Source organism: Phyllostomus discolor, chromosome 7 (genome assembly GCF_004126475.2).
Source record: "Phyllostomus discolor isolate MPI-MPIP mPhyDis1 chromosome 7, mPhyDis1.pri.v3, whole genome shotgun sequence".
In the NCBI taxonomy this organism is placed as follows: domain Eukaryota; kingdom Metazoa; phylum Chordata; class Mammalia; order Chiroptera; family Phyllostomidae; genus Phyllostomus; species Phyllostomus discolor.
Window position 1 is genome coordinate 77,479,654 of NC_040909.2, and position 12,792 is coordinate 77,492,445.

A 12,792-nucleotide genomic window follows, 5' to 3' on the forward strand; every position below is an offset into this window, starting at 1 on the left:
AATGTAATGTGTCCAGAAAGCAATAAAATCTTGTCAAGGCAAGGGTCGGTGCGCTCTCTTCTTGAGAGAATGGCTGAGGAGCTCTAAGGCATTCTCTCCTTGAGAGAGTGGCCATGCCATCCCTTTTCCTCCACAGGACTCAGTAGTCTGTGTGAATTTGTCTTGTCTCAGCCCAATGCCTCATACCCCACGAGCCAAGGTCTGAGTCAAAGAAACATTCATTCAGACTGGTAGGAGGGGTGGAGATGGGTAGCTGGAAGGAGAAGACTCATGGCAAGGCAGTAGCTGGAGAACAGGGCAGCAAGGTGGTAGCTGGCAGACCCAGTGAGGTGGCAGATTTTGGACCAGGTGGTCCCACATTTGAGTGCAGCTATATCAGGAGAACAACTGGGGAGCAAGACAGACTGTGCAACCCAGGGATCCAGCATGGGAAAATAAAGATTCAAACCTCTGATTTAAAACACCTGTGGAGGTTGAGGCAGCAGCAGAAGAAACTTCCAGACTCACAGGAGAGTTTGTTGGAGAGACCCACAGAGTCCTAGACCGTACACAAGCCCACCCACCCAGGAATCAGCACCAGAATATCCCAACTTGATTGTGGGTAGTGGGGGAAGTGATTGAAAACCAGCAGAGAGCTGAGCAAGCGGCACTGTTCCCCCTCGGCCCCCTCCCCCACATACCGTGTCACAACGCAGTGACATGGGTTGCCCTGTCCTAGTGAACACCTAAGGCTCCTCCCCTTACTACATATAGGCACACCAAGGTAAAAAAGAAAAAAACAAATAGCCCAAATTGAAGAACAGATCAAAGCTCCAGAAAAAATACAACTAGTGATAAAGACATAGCCCATCTATCAGATGCACATTTCAAAACACTGGTAATCAGGATGCTCACAGAATTGGTTGACTATTGTCACAAATTAGATTTAAAAATGAAGGCTATGCTAAGTGAAATAAAGGAAAATGTATAGGGAACCAACAGCTGTGAAGGAAATGAGGACTCATGTTGTTCAACATTTTTCTTAAGCAATCCTCTTTTTCTTTTTAATTCTTTTTTTCCTTTTGCTGCTCTGCTTTGTTTTTTTCTACCTTGTCTCCCAAAACACTGATTCTATCCTCTATTTCATCTAATCCACTGTTTATTCCTCCCAGTGTGTTATTTAACTCAGATATTATATTCTTTCTTTCTGACTGGTCCTTTTTTATGGTTTCTATGTGTTCTTTTCATGCTGTTCAGTATCCTTATAATCATCACTCTAAACTCTCTATCTGATACATTGCTTGCTTCCATTACATTTAATTCCGGAAAATTCCCTTGTTTTTCCATTTGATGTCTGTTTCTTTGTCTTCCCTTTTTGGCTGCTTTGTATTTTCACCTTAGCTTGTAAACTAATCACCCATTAAATGGATGGGTGTTAATTTAGTCAAGCTTTAATCAGCAGCCTGGCTTAAGCACCACAGAGTAGAGCAGAGTAATTCCTGTGGGCAGGAGTAATGCTTCCACTCAGGCTTTAGCAATTCAGAGAGGAGTGCTCTGTCTCAAATGAAAGGCTCCTGTAGTATGGGAAATGACTCAGCACAGGGATTCTGGTGGCTGTTCCTTCAGTTTTCTCACCAGAGCCACCCACCTCAGATACTCCTTAAACATGTCTAGTTCACCCTTCCCTGTCTCTGCTGAAGCCCAGCATAAGAGGCTACAAAACATAATTTTGTGCTTTGGCCCTTTAAAAGGCTGTCTGTATCCCCAGCCATCTCTCTCTGGGCAACAGAACCCCTGCTGCTTTTCATAGCTGGACGTTATCTGACTACCTTTCCGGCTCCGATGCCATAAGTTTAGGAGCCCAGCTTGGAGTTTAGACCCCACACTTCTCAGGGGGAAACTCCCAGACACTAAAATATCCATTCAGAATTTCAGCTGACTGCCCAGCCAGCCCTCTTGAATCTTCTCCACACTCCCTACCAGTCACATTGTGGTGAAGAAGTTTCCTCTATATGTCCAAGGTTATAAGGCTTTTCTCCAGCAAGTGCTCAGTTGGTCGTTCTGGATAATTTCTCTATAATTTAGTTGTAATTCCAAATTGGTCCTAGGAGGAGGTTAGTGTGGCTTCTGCTTACTCCTCCATCATCTTGGATCCTCTAACTACCAGATTGTAAAGTGTCTTGATATTGTTTCTCATTGATAGTTTTTGGTTATGGCATCAATTTGATCATGTTCACTTCTTTCATTTTGCTTTAGATCTTTATGGATGAAACTTTTCTAAATATTTTTAATCACATAAAATATTTGCATGATTCCAAAATTAAGCTTATAAAACATACATATTCAGAGAGATCTAGCTTCTGTTGTACACAAATACACAACACTTCCCCTTTATATGACAACCATTTCCTGAATATTGCAGTTTTTCCTCTCCGTCCTTTTAAATTTTGGCATAAGCAAATGTTTTTTGTGTATTTGTATGTACTAATCTTTATTGGAAAATCAGTGAGATACTTTATGAGTTTTTCTTTGTTTTATGAGTTTTAACAATATGCAATAATACTACTCCATACTTATATAGAATTATTTTTTAACTACTTGGTATCCCATTGGGTAATTTCAGTTTCATATATTGATGTCTTTGAATATTTTATAATATCAAATATGGCTAACCATTTTCCATTGCTCCTCCCCAATGCATTCTATATCAGGATTTTCTTGGCTGTTCTTGCAGATCCACTTCTTTGTCAAAAATAAGAGTGTCTCTAGCTTTGAGAAACAAAAAGTAATTATATATTTATTGGGATTATGTAAAATTTATAAAGTAATTGAGAAAACTGATAGATGATAAGTAGGTCAATACATAGATAATTTATTACTCAAAAACCTGTTATGTCTTTACATTTATTCACCTCTATCTTTCAGGTCTCAGGAGTATTTTAAAGTTTTGTTTAGAGAATTTACATGTTCTCTGTGAATGGAATTCTTACTTTTTTGTAATAGTTTCTCCATTGGTTTCTTTGGGCCTTTAATATGTATTATCCTACCATGCAAAATAGGTATATTTCCTATCCATTTCCAATTTTATCCCTCTAATTTCTTTCTATTTTCTAAGTACTTTGCTTAATATTTACAGCACATATTTTGGGTATTGGCATCTTTGTCTTATTCCTACTTTTGCTGGAAACCTCTGCTGTTTTCACATCAGGATGCTGACTTTTACTCTAAGGTATGTCTTTGGTTACGTTAAGTAGTAGCCACACAATTCTATTGCACTGAGGGTTTTTTTTTTTAACATAAAAGAGTAATACATTTTGCCAAATATGTTTCTGTATTTACAGGGATGACCACATAGCATTTTCTTGTTGTGTTAATGCAAAGAATAATACTAATGGATTTCCTAATATTAAACTACTTTTGTATCTCTGAAATAAACACCACTTGGACATGCTGTATAATTTCTTTAGCGGACTGTTTCTCATTGGCCACATTTTATTTGAAATAATTATATTTATAATCATAAGTAATGTTTATTTGTAGTTGTTGAGGGGGGCTTTGTTCTTTGGTACATTTGGGAAATCAATGATATATATTTTCAGTAAAATCAATTTCGAAATTGTATTATAGTATAAAACACTTAAAGTAAAATTGTGTTGCTGACTTTTAAAGGCTTGTTAGAATTCATCTGTGAATATCTATGGGCCTGGTGCTTTTTATCTTTCATTTTTTTTCTTTTTTAAGTATATTTTATTGATTATGCTATTACAGTTTTTCCAATTTTTTCTCCCCTTTATTCCCCTCCACACTGCATCCTCTCACCTTCTAGCTTCCCCCACCCTTAGTTCATGTCCATGTGTCATACATGTAAGTTATTTGACTTCTCCATTTCCTATACTATTATCCTCCCCCTGTCCATTTTGTGCCTACTGATTATGTTTCTTATTCCCTGTACCTTTTCCTCCATTCTCCCTCTCCTCCTCCCACTAATAACCCTCCATGTAATCTCCATTTTTGTGATTCTGCTCCTGCGATTCTAGTTGTTGCTTTGTTTTGGGGTTTTATTTTTAGGTTCAGCTGTTGATAGTTGTGAGTTTTTCATCATTTTACTGTTCATTTTTTTTATCTTCTTTTTCATAGATAAGTCCCTTTAACATTTCATATAATAAGAGATTGGTGATGATGAACTCCTTTAACTTGACTTTATCTGGGAAGCACCTTATCTGCCCTCCCATTCTAAATGATAGCTTTTTGGGATACAGTCATCTTGGATGTAGGTCTTTGCCTTTCATGATTTCAAATACTTCTTTCCAGACCCTTCTTGCTTGTAAGGTTTCTTTGGAGAAATCAGCTAATAGTCTTATGGGAACTCATTTGTAGGTAAGTGTCTCCATTTCTCTTGCTGCTTTTAAGATTCTTTCATCTTTAATTTTGGTCACTTAATTATGATGTATCTTGGTATGTTTCTTCTTGGATCCAAATTCTTTGGGATTCTCTGAATATCCTGGACTTGCATGTCTATTTCCTTTGCTAGACTGGGGAAGTTGTCCTTCATTATTTTTCAAATAAGTTTTTATTTTTTGTTCTTCCTCTTCTTTTGGCACCTATATGATTCAGATGTTGGAATGTGTGAAGTTGTCCCAAAGGTTCCCCAGCCTTCCCTCACTTTTTGAATTCTGTTTCTTATTCTGTTCTGGTTGAGTGTTATTTCTTCCTTCTGTTCAGATCAATTGATTGAGCTCTGGTTTCCTTCCCTCACTGTTGGTTCCATGTATATTTTCCTTATTTCACTTTGTATAGCCTTTATTTCTTCCTTCATTTTGTGACTGAACTCAATCCTTTCTGTGAGCATCCTGATTACGAGTGTTTTGAACTGTGCTTCTGGTAGATTGTCTATTTCTTTGTCGCTTAGTTCTTTTTCTGGAGTTTTGGATTGTTCTTTCATTTGGGTCATATTTCTTTCTCTTGGTGCACCTGTTATGTTGTAAGGAGCAGAGGCTTAGGTATTTGTCCAGGTGGGACAACCTATTTTCCTGTATTGTGGCACTGTTTGTGGGGAAGGAATAGAGAGAGAATAGCACTGCTTGCTAGCTTACTTGGCTCTCGCCCCATTTTCCATAACTTCTCTCACTTCCCACAAGAGGATTGTGCCCTTTTGGGTGCTGATTCCCAGGTGGGTGGGCTTCTGTATATTCTAGGATCCCATAGGAATCTCCAATGGACTCTTCTGTGAGACTGGTAGTTCTCCTCCTGCCCAACCTCCACAGACTTTTATAGCCAGAGGTTTTGAGGCTTTATTTCCCCAAGCTGGAACCCTGCTTTGTGAGTTTTTTTCTAGCTCCCTAGTTGTTCCTCCTGGCTTATCCGCATGCAAATGTGGGAAATCCCTTCTTCTAGCAGCCACCTGGACTTTCCCAGTTCACCAGCCACTGCCTTGTTGTTAGTTCTCTCTGCCCCAGCTTCTTATTGCTGCTTCTCCTACCAGTCTAGGTGAATGTTTCTTCTTTAACTCCTTGGTTATCAGACTTCCATGCAGTTTGATTTTCTGGCCAGTTCTGGTTTGGTTGTTGGTTTGTTTTGTTTTAAATTGATTGTTATACAATCCTTTTTCTTTGTTTAATTGTTGTTCAAGTACAGTTGTCTCCATTTTTCCCCCACCCCAGCCATCTCCACCTCCCACCCCCTGATCCCATCCCCATTGGTTTTGTCCAGGTGTCCTTTATAGATGTTCCTGAAAAACCCTTCCTCCTATATCTCCCATTATCCCATCCAATTCCCTTCTGGATACTGGTCAGTTTGTTCTTATTTTAATGTTTCTGGTTATATGTTCTTGCTTGTTTGTTTTGTTGATTAGGTTCCACTTAAAGGTGAGATCATATGGTGTTTGTCTTTCAGGGCCTGGCTTATTTCACCTAACATAATGCTCTCCAGTTTCATCCATGCTGTTGCAAAGGGTAGGAGCTCTTCTTTCTTTCTGCTGTGTAGTATTCTATCATGTTATCCTTTTTTTTTTTTTTTTGGTTGTGCAAACAAAGCAAAGCATTTCTACCTACACCTCCAAAGTGGCTGGAACTCTTTTTTTCTTTTACGATAATTTAGATCTCTCTATTTTGAGGTAAATTTTGGTTAGCTTTATTCTTTTAGAATATTTATTTCACAGAGTGTTCAAAGCTGTTGCCATCAGTTAGGCCTAGTATACAAAAAAAAATATGACAGAGCAGATAACTTATAACAACAAAAATTTCTTTCTCACTGTTTTGGAGGCTAAAGTCCAAGATCAAAGTGCTGGCATGGTAGGGTTCTGGTGAAGCCTGCTCCAAATTATAGACTGCAAGCCTCTGCTGTGTGGGAAGGAGTCCTGCAGAAGGGACGAGGGGTTTCTCTTATGCTCCTTTTATCAGGGAATTAGTCTCATTCATGACTTAATTATCTCCCGGAAGTCCCACTTCTAAAACCTTGGCTTTGGGAATAGGATTTCAACATCTGCATTTTGGGAGGGATGTAAACATTCAGACCATAGTAGGAATCTCATGGTTTTGTATTTTAAGTTTTATGAGGCATAATTGCATAAAATAGCACACCTTTCTAACAGCAGAGTTTATTTTTCACAAATGTGTATCTTTCTCTCTCTCTCTCTCTCTCTCTGACTCTCACTCTTAGTATTTTAAAACTTGGCTTTGTTGTTTATGAGGACTGCTGGCTTATCCTTCCTCCCTTGTTATATGAATATGTATCTTTCTTTGCCTCTAATGTCCCTGACCTTCTCAGTTTGGATTGTATTCCCCACAGGCTTTCCTCAGTACAGGCTTTCAATAAAATAGGGTCAAGTTGATGGAATGATTTGATTACATGTACATTTAATCAATTCTGTAAGTAAATATATGATTTTTATGTAAGATTGTAGTTCCAGTCTTGCTGGAGTTTGTGAATATGTGATTTTTTAATTTAATATTATAGTGCCAATCTTGCTGGAGTTTTTCTCTCTGTTGATGACCTATGTAATACATGACTTTTTCCCCTATTGTTAACATGTTGTATCATCATGGTACAGTTTGACACAAGTAATAAACCAACATTGATCCTTTACAATTGAATAAATTGTATTCTATTCATGCTTTATTACTTTTTCCTTAATATTCTTTTCAGATCTAGGATATTATGCAGGGTACCATTACATTTACTCATCATTTTTCCTTAGCCTCTTCTGGTCTGTAAAAGTTTCTCATATTTTTTTTGTTTGTTTGTTTGATGATCTTGAGAGTATGGAGAATATTCATCTGTTATTTGTAGAATGTCCTTCAGTTGGGACATGACAATATTTTTCCTCATGATTAGATTGAGATGATGGGTTTTAAGAGAAAGATCACAGAGATGATATGATAATATCATATTAAAGGTATACGCTTTCAAATTGTCTTGTCACTGGTTATGGTAGGTTTGCTTACTTGGCTAAGGTTGTTTGTCAGATTTCTTTGCTGAAATGACTATTCTTCCCCTTTCCATTCTCCTATCTTTGAAAATACATCACAATCACAACTCATACTCAAGATATGGGAAGTGAGGCTCCACTTCTCTAAGGTGGAATTATCTACATGATTATTTGGAATGTTTATCTATAGGGGATTTCTCTAATTCTCTTTCATTTTAAAACATTTATCAGTAATTTATTTATTCATTACTGACTCATAAATATTTTACTTTATACTCTTAGGCATAACCCAATACCACATTATTTATATTGTTGCTAAATGTCTCAGCTTTGTCCATTGGGAACTCTTTTAGGTTGTCTTCTGTGTCTTGTTGATTACACCCCAAACCTTTTGGGTATGAGTGTGCTTGCTTCCTTATTTTAAGAAACTACACAATATCCTAGGCTCATTCATGTATTCCTTGGCCCATCCTTAGAGATACCATTTTTCCAAGGAGCCCTGGTTCTTATATTGACCAATTTATTAGAAACCAAGGGTTTGCTGATTATTTCTGGGTGGTCACTGTGTCTGCATCCTCTCAGTGGGCAGAACTAAGAAATAATATATATATATATATATATATATATATACACTAACTACATATGTATAAATCTGTAGTTATTTCTGTTTCTATATAGCTGTATTTATATTAAGCTAAACATGAGTTCATACTGATCCAATGAAACACAACACGGTTCACTCTAGCCTTGTCCTCTTGCCCACCTGTTCTTCTTTCAACAGAGAGAGGTGAGCATCCCACCATCTGCCAGACATGACCTTTATCTCTTGGGTCCTTTCTGATGTGTGAGAAATGGAGACATAATTGGAGAAACTGGCAGAGGAGTTTTTGTGGTTTGACCCTCAAAATTCTACCAGTGGGAGATGTCCCTTTGCTTTGAGAATCTTTATGCTATGAATTCCAAAAAATTTGCTAAAAATGAGTAATTACTACACTGTGTAAACTATGTGAAGAATTGTGGTGAAATGCAGATTGATAAATAAGAGCAAGTGATAATACCAGAAGTCATTTACCAAGAGCTTATGAAATAATTCACCGAATACACATGCAAGTTTAAAGTTTCATCTAGTGGCGGTGTGGTAGACACTATTCCTCATCCACCTCACACAAGGTCTGGCCCTCACAGATGCCTGCTGCTCTTGGAGAACTGGAAAGAAGGTGTAGATAACTTGTCATTATTAATCACTGCCTTTATTGTCAAAAGCTATTTGCAGATATTGTATCTCATTCTATATAAAAACTATTCTGATGTATTTATAGTTTGTTCTTCTTTTGGACTACAATTTGGCATATGAAAATGGTGCTCTGCAAATCAGGGAGCACTGAAAGTAATAATTTCTCCACATGAATCAGACTCTGGTGTACTACTATAATCTAATGTCTCTTGTATCTGTGGAGGTTATTTTTTTTGATGTGCAAAGAAAATTGCAGCTATTTAAAATAACCTAGAGATGGGAGAATGATAGCAATATTCTAACTACCTTAGCCCTTTACATTCTCAGCCTGTTGCCAAGGGAAACCACTGGGGACTTTAGGGAATTTGTGGGATATTTGAAATGATTGTGCCTGCACATAGATAGACACTCGCACAATTCACAATACAGAATAAAAAGATTCTGGTCCTGCAATATAAATCTGGAATTTCAAGGGGCTAAAGATGGGAAATAACAAAAATGCAGAGGTTTATTCACTTACATGCCAAAGATGTGCTATATAGTAGTATTCAGTAGTATTAGGTAGGCTGTTTTGTTTTTTAGAAAAAAAAGAATAAATCTAGATGGAGGAGCAAACAGTGCCATGCAAACCTATAAATCTACATTTTTATTTGTATATGTGATTTTCCATTTTTACCTTTCATCACCAGTTTGACAATTAATTACCAAGATATGATTCAGCTTTTAAAATCTAAAAAGGAAAACAAATACATTCCTTGTTAAGGCTTCTGTTGGAAATTGAATGAATGCTTTATAAATGCAGACATGAATCTTTATTCACAATACTTTGAGTAAAGTGCAGGTATTAGAAGAAAATAGAGATAGGTTGACATATTAAAACCCTTGAGCTTGCTTTTCCATTCTGTGTATTCATGTCTTTCCTCTTATTTTTATCTTTTTACATTTTTTTTACTGAAGATGTGGTATTTCTAGTGATTCAATTAAGCAAGTGTTCAAATTGATTTTCAAATACTATTTTCACATATATTCATGGTTCATTTTTAAACCTATAGTGAGAGGCTTACTCTCCCACAACATTCATGGCAACTTTTCCATTCTCTCCTCTTCACATGTGTGATTCAGCCTCACCCTGAATGGTTAAGGACCACCACAATCCCACCAATTAATCTTAAGGGACTCTAGAACATCTGGGCAAGAGGTCTACAAAGCAGCAAAGCTCTGCCCAGACCACATATGTGCTTTGTTTTTGAAAAGACTCCACTGACATGATGGCAATTGACCTTCTGCCTTTCATAGTTCTAGAGTGTGAATAATGAAAATCCATGAAGTCATAAATAGAAAAACAAGATATAACAGCTCAAAAACAGGTCATTTCTGAACCTCTTAATAATTTAATATTACAAGGTACTAAAATTTCCATCACATTCATTCATGGAAACATGTTTTCAATGAAGAATAAACAATTGTACAAGTATCACTTTCATATACTAACTGAAGATTCATAATGAACCCAGGTGACTAAATTTCTTGTTCCAAATTCCTTCTAAGATTATGAAAACCATACAACAGTATGGTGATTGCTAGGGGGAGGGAGGTATAAGAGGACTAAATGGTAATGGAAAAATATATTTAAGATTAAATAAAATTTAAGAAATAAAAACAAACACCAAAACAAAAAATATAAAAATTGGAGGAACCAAGCATCAGTACCAGAGAATAATGGAAGATATTATTATATTGCAAGTGATACAGAGGAATTTCAGTTAGATATTTTTAGATACAGTTTAATTGGAAATAGTTTTAATGAGTAATAGGAGAATGACAATGCAGAAAAGACAAGAAACAAATATTTGGACCCCAGCAGAAGCTAATTGATAGGGTCACAAAGCTGGAGAGAGGTTAACCTATGAGAAATGCAGGGAACATTTGCCTTGGGATCTTTTCCTCTGTATTGACAAAGAGCATTATAAAGTAATTCCATGGAAGCCTAGGGCACCACCAAATTAAAAAGAAAAAAAACATTTAATGGTCATCAATATCTGTTATCTTCCTTAACATGAGTGGGCTTTTCTCTACATCAATGGTCTCACTACTAGTTATTGTGAGCACTGGCACAAATTGCATAGTGAGGAGAAAAGGTTAGTATAACCACTCAAATTAGGGGAAATGTTTGGTTATTGATAAAATCTCTTCAGTCAATGTTAGGGAAAAAAAGAAACATCAGAAGATGTAGCCTATAAAAAGATGCTGTGTAGTAAGATGAAGTGAGCACAACACCTCAAATCAGAGGGAAAAACTACTTTAAAACTAAAATAAATACTACAGGATGAAGAAGTAGATTTTAGAAAGTGTCTGCTTTGCGTTGTGATAAGAAGAAAAAAAAAGATGAATACCATGAAACAAGACATGAAAGATGAGAGGATAAGACAATAGATATAAAAAGGAGCATGCTGGGAGCCAGACATAAGGGTAAAAGGAACTGAATGAGATAAGGAAAAAATGAGAGGAAACAAAAGACACAATAACTAATTTTAAAACTGCTTTGAAAGCAGTACAGAATGCATACTATAAACACTGAATCGGTGATATGAAAGCTGAAATTCTGAGCTGCTGTTAGTTTTTACTATTCAGCAACAATAAATTATTTACAATTAGACTGTTTTAAAAACTCACAAATATAAGATTAACCAGAGAGATAAAAATGAATAAGGATTATAGCAGAAGTTAATCTATTTTTAAAAATCTAATAAATAAATTTAAAAATAATCACCTCATTAAAAACTATGGAAAAGCTGACATAATCAAGAAGCTCCTAAGTATAATTAGGTTTCAAAGTAAATACATAAAATACATAAATAAAAAACCTAAAAATGAGCTAAGGCAAATAAACAAATAGATATACAGGAACAAAAGAGAGGAATGCCTACTTTTGAAAAGCTTGGTAAAATATGTAACATCCTAGGAAAATATAAATTAACAAAATTTACCTATTTTCCCAAATTTTAGTGATTTTAACAGGTCAATTATCACAAAGATATTTAATAACTAATATTCCAGATTTCCTAGGGAGATTTTTTAGATTCAGTTGGTATTATAATTTCTTCCAAATTTACAAGAAACAAATAATTGTCTCCTAGAAATAGTTTCAGGACAAAGAAAAAAAAGACAACCTCGTTAATTTGTTTTTAAAAGACAACATCAATCTTTAGCAAAACTGACAGTGAAACTAAAGATAGAATTCATTTAAGAACATTCTTTTTTTAGATCACAACTTGCTAATCTATTTATTTGTTAATCTTTAGTTATATTTTTAAATTAAATATTTTGTTTTTATTTTTTACTGTTGTTCAAGTATAGTTGTCTCCATTTATCCCCCATCACTCCCCCACCAGCAAAACAAATCCAAAATGTTGTTAATGAAATAATAAAAACATATCCAAGTACAGTTTATTTTGAAGATTCAGTATTAGAAAACCCTATTAATATGTAGTATATATGAGAACCAAAGAGCAAAAATTTTATAATTGTTGTAGATGCTGAGAAGTCATTTGATAATATTCAACATTAATTCCTGAACTAAAAGTAGTTTTAGCTACCAGGAAACTAAACTGTTCCTTAATATTATAAAACCTATTTAAAATCCTTAATAATGTATCAGGGTCAGTTCTCTCTGAAATTATCTACAGATTCAATTCAGCCCCAGTCAAAATCCCAGCAGGTATGCATAGGGATGTGTGTGTGTGTGTGTGTGTGTGTGTGTGTGTGTACAAGCCTAGAAGAGAGCTAAGCTAATAAGGAAGAAGGAAGTTTGTGGATTTTACAATAATGAGATCCAAATCTAAATAAACCTATGGCTAAAAAAAAGACACTGTGGTATGTATTTGCAAGAAGATTGACAAATAATATGATTATAGATTATTTTATCACTTGCTAATACAGTAAAAAGCAGAAAGGGCACAGGGGTAATTTTTTAAGTGAAAATAAAAATATTTTTTAAAAGACCTAATAACAGAATATGCAAAAATGTCCAATAATAGATTCTGAATTACTTCATGCAAGTAGACAGGATGCAGAGCAAAAGTTAGATGCTATGGTTGCTGGGTGAAAAATGGATAGATGGACTTGCGTAGAGCAGGGGTCTGCAAACTGCTGG